This window comes from Coregonus lavaretus (genome assembly GCF_964263955.1).
Source record: "Coregonus lavaretus genome assembly, chromosome: 37".
Lineage (NCBI taxonomy): Eukaryota > Metazoa > Chordata > Actinopteri > Salmoniformes > Salmonidae > Coregonus > Coregonus lavaretus.
The window spans coordinates 6,835,060-6,841,593 of NC_140024.1; positions in this window are offsets into that span (position 1 = coordinate 6,835,060).

A 6,534-nucleotide genomic window follows, 5' to 3' on the forward strand; every position below is an offset into this window, starting at 1 on the left:
CGGTTTTGGAGCAGTGGCTTCTTCCTTGCTGAGCGGCCTTTCAGGTTATGTCGATATAGGACTCGTTTTACTGTGGAAATAGATACTTTTGTACCTGTTTCCTCCTGGCATCTTCACAAGGTTCTTTGCTGTTGTTCTGGGATTGATTTGCACTTTTCGCACCAAAGTACGTTCATCTCTAGGAGACAGAACGCATCTCCTTCCTGAGCGGTATGACGGCTGCGTTGTCTCATGGTGTTTATACTTGCATACTATTGTTTGTACAGATGAACGTGGTACCCTTAGGCGTTTGGAAATTGCTCCCAAGTATGAACCAGACTTGTGGAGGTCTACAAATGTTTTTCTGAGTTCTTGGCTGATTTCTTATAATCTTCCCATGATGTCAAGCAAAGAGGCACTGAGTTTGAAGGTAGGCCTTGAAATACATCCACAGGTACACCTCCAATTGACTCAAATGATGTCAATTAGCCTATCAGAAGCTTCTAAAGCCATGACATCATTTTCTGGAATTTACCAAGCTGTTTAAAGGCACAGTCAACTTAGTGTATGTACACTTCTGACCCACTGGAATTGTGCTACAGTGAATTATAAGTGAAATAATCTGTATGTAAACAATTGTTAGAAAAATTACTTGTGTCATGCACAAAGCAGATGTCCCAACCGACTTGCCAAAACTATAGTTTGTTAACAAGAAATTTGTGGAGTGGTTGAAAAACAAGTTTTAATGACTCCAACCTAAGTGTATGTAAACTTCCGACTTCAACTGTACCTACGCATGTGAAGCTTGGTTATGTAAGATACGATGTAAGAGCATTTGTCCCCAAACCATTGCTGTGTAAGAATTGTAAAGGATTTGGCCATGTTTGAAGTGTGTGCAGACGGACAGAGTATACTGAAGAACGGTGTGGACGACGGTGTTGCAATTATGGGGATCATGATCCCGAGTTCCTGGAGTGCCCTGCAAGGGTGAAGGAGATTGAGGTGGCAAAAGTTTTTGCGGTCAATCGAATCTCCTATGCGGTGGTTAAAATAATACATGATATGATAGTGGACGCACCACAGCCTGTAGTTATAAACTGTACGGCACAAGTCTCAAAGAAGTCTAAGAAACTAGACATTATTGTGGCTGCGGCAGAAACGTTTTTGGGACTTAAGGATTTTACATCTGAAGACTTGGAAGGTGTACTGTGCCGGAAGACCTGCCCTCCCAGGTTACCCTTGAGTCTGTGTAGGGATCAGATCTGTTTTATTTTTAACAAGAAAGTTGTTTGATTTGTTTATTTAATTTTTTGGTAGTTTGTTCCGTTTTTGGAGAATCCTGTTTCCATCCCGCACAGTCGGTGGAGGGTTGCACATTAAATTGTGCAATCGACAATATACCATAGAAGGGAGGATACTGGAGGAGAGATCCGTGAGAGGCTGTCGGGGGAAGAAGTGTCTGTGGATGGTGGTTGGAAGAGCGCGCTTGTTTGAAATGGAAAAGCTTCTTGGTAGCTACCGACGAAGAAGAACATCAAGACGAAGCAGTTGCTTTACAAGTGGGATGCACTGTTGAGCTCTACATCCCGAGGGGTTCGTGTTGATTGTATGGAGATTGTGACAGCCGGTTAAATGGCGTCCCTTGAAAGGGCAAGAACAAGATGTATGTCAGGAGAAGTGCAGTATTATCATAAGGAGGGTAAAAGAGAGGCAGAGGAGGATGAAGAGAGAGCGGGAGGAAGAGGGTGAGCTTGAGTCGCTTAAAAATGGCAGAAAAAAGGGAGATGGTTTGTTACAGAAGAATGGTAGAAAGTGAAAGCAGAGTGAGCTGTATGTCGGATCGAAGACAAGAGGAGAAATGGAAGTGAATGAGGGCGAAGTATCGGAGGTGGTAGGTGTGGTGCAGTTCAAGGAGCCCAAGGCTTGCACCGAGGGTCAGGATAAAGATGAGTCTGTGACAGTAGGAGTGACATTTTTGGAAAAAGTGCACCCTTGCCATTTGGCTGATCCATTTGTGGTTTCAGGGTGGGTGAAAACAGAGTTGGGTGGTGTGGAATCGGTGAAGATAACCAGAAGTGGCCTTGTGATAATTGTTTGTGTTTCTGTTGGTCAGAGGGAGCAGGCACATGGGGAAAAGAGAGGTTAATTGTTTTGTTTTCAAGGAAAGGGTGCCATTTGTCACGTCTCCACCCGTTGCTCCCCTCCGGCGCTCTGATTCGCCGGTCTACTGAGCCACCAGTCTGAGCGCACCACCTCGGCAACACCGGAATGGAAACCCAACGCACCCTAATCACCTCCAGCGCACCTGCACCTGCACCTCATCATCTCATCACCACCCCTGTTTAGCCCTGGACTGTTCCTTATGATGTTGTGTGTGATTGTTTAGCTTCTTGTCGTGTACTCTATCTTTGTTATTTCTCTTTGTCATTGTTTAAGTAAACCTTGACCTTGTTAATGCCTGCGTCTGCTTCCTGCCTCTTTGTATACTCAGTACTCATCATAGAATCACACACCAAATGAAAATGGATGCAGCAGGAGTTTCCCAGTGCCTCGACCAGCACCAGCAGCAGCTTGCCCAGTTGAACGCCGCCATGCAGGAAGTGCTCCAAACTCTGCAAAATCTGCCCAGCGCTCCGGTTCCATCTCACGGAGCGGCGAGTGCCCCAAATCCACCTGTTCCCGGGCTATCACCCACTTCTGCGGGAACCCTCGCCCTACCGGAGCGATTTGACGGTAAAACTACTAAATGTAGCGGCTTCCTGCTACACGTTTCACTTTATCTGGCGCATCAGCCTGGGGCATATCCATCTGACCAAGCCAGGATAGCGCTGGTGATTTTGCTACTTAAAGGGAAGGCGCTGGATTGGGCCACGGCAGTCTGGGAAGGAGAGGAAGCAGTGGCACTACCCTACCCCACCTTCCTCGCTCCGTTCAGGGCGGTGTTTGATCATCCCACGGGGTAAAGGACGGGGGTGAGCATCTCCTCCATCTACAAAAGAGAGAGGGGCCCGCGTCCAAGTACGCTCTGAGCTTTCGCACGGTGGCGGCGTCTTCTGGCTGGAATGAGTGTGCTCTGCGCACAGCCTTCAGGAGAGGCTTATGGGACGACATCAAGACGGAACTCACATGTCGGGACGACGAGATGGACCTTGATACCCTCATCACCATGTCCATCCGTCTTGACGACATGTTGAGAGAGAGACGGCGTTCCCAACACCTCCCGGAGTCTCGACGCTCACCCCATCTGAGCTATGGAAGCCGCCCTGCTTCCGATCCTCACCCATGGAGGTGGGCAGCACCCCCTATACCACCACGGACCACAGATCTCCTGGCGGCTCCCTATCTAGGTGGTATGACTCCCGTTGCGACTGTTACGTCAGCTCCTATCACAAAACCATTGTTTTTAGTTCCCATAACGGTGTCTGGTTATTCCTTCTCTTCCATTTCTACTGCTATGATAGATTCCAGATCAGCGGGGAACCTTTTGATAGGGAGCTGGTCTCTGAATGGGGGTTGCCCACTGTGCCACTGCCATCTCCGCTACATGTCACCTCACTGGACAAGAAACTAATTGGATCAGACACCATTACGCACGTCACTCTCCCCATCACCATCACCATTCCCACACTACCGGAGCACCACGAGGAGCTGTCATTCCACATCGTCACGTCACCCCTTAACCGGATCGTCTTGGGATTGCCCTGGCTCAGACTACACAACCCCACCATCAATTGGAGCACCAAGAGTATCACAGCCTGGTCTACCTCATGCCGGAAGACCTGCCTGCCGGTGGTTTGTTGTTCCACTTCAGTGGAGAGTCCGGAGTCCGCCCTCCAGCCCAACATTCCACATGAGTACGCAGATCTCTCCGATGTCTTCTCTTCAGTAAAGGCTACGTGTCTCCCTCCTCACAGGCCCTGGGACTGCGCCATTGACCTGCTGGAGGGACAACACCCCCCGAAGAGTTGCATTTACCCCCTTTCTATGGCGGAGACTGAGGCCATGAAGAAGTATGTGGCGGATACCCTGAGACAGGGGTTCATCAGACGCTCTACCTCTCCTGCCTCCGCCAGCTTCTTCTTCGTGGCCAAAAAGGACGGAGGACTGAGACCATGCATTGACTACGGGGGCTGAACGCAGTCACCACCAAGTACCGGTACCCCCTCCCTCTGGTTCCGTCGGCCATCGAGCAGCTACGAGGGGCCCGGTACTTTACCAAGTTGGACCTGAGGAGTGCCTACAACCTGATCCGAATCCGGGAAGGAGACGAGTGGAAGACGGCATTCAGCATTACCTCAGGCCACTATGAATACTGCGTCATACCCTACGGCCTCAACCAACACACCTTCTGTGTTCCAGTCCTTCGTCAATGACGTGTCCCGGGATATGCTGAGTAGACAGGTGGTGGTGTACATCGACGATATCCTGATCTACTCGGCTACGTTCGAGGAGCACGTCAGGGACGTCCGAGCTGTCCTACTCCGCCTCCGGGAACACAGCCTGTTGGTGAAGGGGGAGAAATGCGAATTCCACCAACAGGCCATCTCCTTCCTGGGATACCGGATCAGTCCTCAGGGGGTGTTCATGGAATGAGTGAAGACTGACGCCGTCATGGCCAGTTCCCACCACCATCAAGGGCCTACAGAGCTTCCTGGGCTTCACTAATTTCTACCGGCGTTTCATCAGGTCCTTCAGCTCCATAGCCGCCCGCTCACCTCTCCTTAAGGGTGGGCCTCAGAAGCTGGCCTGGAACCCTGAGGCTGACGCTGCCTTCAAGAGGCTGAAGGAGCGGTTCACCACAGCGCCCATCCTAAAACACCCAGATCCATCTCATCCTCTCATCCTGGAGGTGGACGCATCGGAGGAGGCGTGGGTGCGGTCCTCTCCCAGCGGCACGGTAAACCAGAGAAAATGTATCCCTGTGCCTTTTTCTCTAAAAAGCTTTCCCCGCAGAGAGGAACTATGGAGTTGGAGACAGGGAGCTGTTGGTGGTGGTCCTCGCTCTGGAGGAATGGAGACACTGGCTGGAGGGTGCAGTCCATTCATTCAGGATTCTAACTGACCACTGGAATTTGGAGCACATACGGGCAGTGAAACGGATGAACTCTCGTCAATCCAGGTGGGCCCAATTTCTCACTCGCTTCAAATTCATTCTGTCCTACCAACCAGGATCCCAGAATGTGAAGGCCAACGCACTCTCCAAGATGCACCATGCACGAGAAAGGAAGGATCTGGGGGGTCCAATCCTGCCCTCGTCTCTCATCGTTGCACCTGTCTTTTGGGATATGGACGAAGACATCCAGGGCGCGTGTACAGTCGTGGTCAAAAGTTTGGTCTTCACAAAGTTTGCTGCTTCAGTGTTTTTTAATATTTTTGTCAGATGTTACTATGGTGTACTGAAGTACAATTACAAGCATTCTATAAGTGTCAAATGCTTTTATTGACAATTACATTAAGTTTATGCAAAGAGTCAATATTTGCAGTGTTGACCCTTCTTTTTCAAGACCTCTGCAATCCGCCCTGGCATGCTGTCAATTAACTTCTGGGCCACATCCTGACTGATGGCAGCCCATTCTTGCATAATCAATGCTTGGAGTTTGTTAAAATTTGTGGGGTTTTGTTTGTCCACCCGCCTCTTGAGGATCGACCACAAGTTCTCAATGGGATTAAGGTCTGGGGAGTTTCCTGGCCATGGACCCAAAATGTCGATGTTTTGTTCCCCGAGCCACTTAGTTATCACTTTTGCCTTATGGCAAGGTGCTCCATCATGCTGGAAAAGGCATTGTTCGTCACCAAACTGTTCTTGGATGGTTGGGAGAAGTTGCTCTCGGAGGATGTGTTGGTACCATTCTTTATTCATGGCTGTGTTCTTAGGCAAAATTATGAGTGAGCCCACTCCCTTGGCTGAGAAGCAACCCCACACATGAATGGTCTCAGGATGCTTTACTGTTGGCGTGACACAGGACTGATGGTAGCGCTCATCTTGTCTTCTCCGGACAAGCTTTTTTCCGGATGCCCCAAACAATCGGAAAGGGGATTCATCAGAGAAAATGACTTTACCCCAGTCCTCAGCAGTCCAATCCCTGTACCTTTTGCAGAATATCAGTCTGTCCCTGATGTTTTTCCTGGAGAAAAGTGGCTTCCTCGCTGCCCTTCTTAACACCAGGCCATCCTCCAAAAGTCTTCGCCTAACTGTGCGCGCAGATGCACTCACACCTGCCTGCTGCCATTCCTGAGCAAGCTCTGCACTGGTGGTGCCCCGATCCCGCAGCTGAATCAACTTTAGGAGACGGTCCTGGCGCTTTCTGGACTTTCTTGGGCGCCCTGAAGCCTTCTTCAAAACAACTGAGCCTCTCTCCTTGAAGTTCTTGATGATCCGATAAATAGTTGATTTAGGTGCAATATTACTAGCAACAATATCCTTGCCTGTGAAGCCCTTTTTGTGCAAAGCAATGATGACGGCACGTGTTTCCTTGCAGGTAACCATGGTTAACAGAGGAAGAACAATTATTTCAAGCACCACCCTCCTTTTAAAGCTTCCAGTCTGTTATTCTA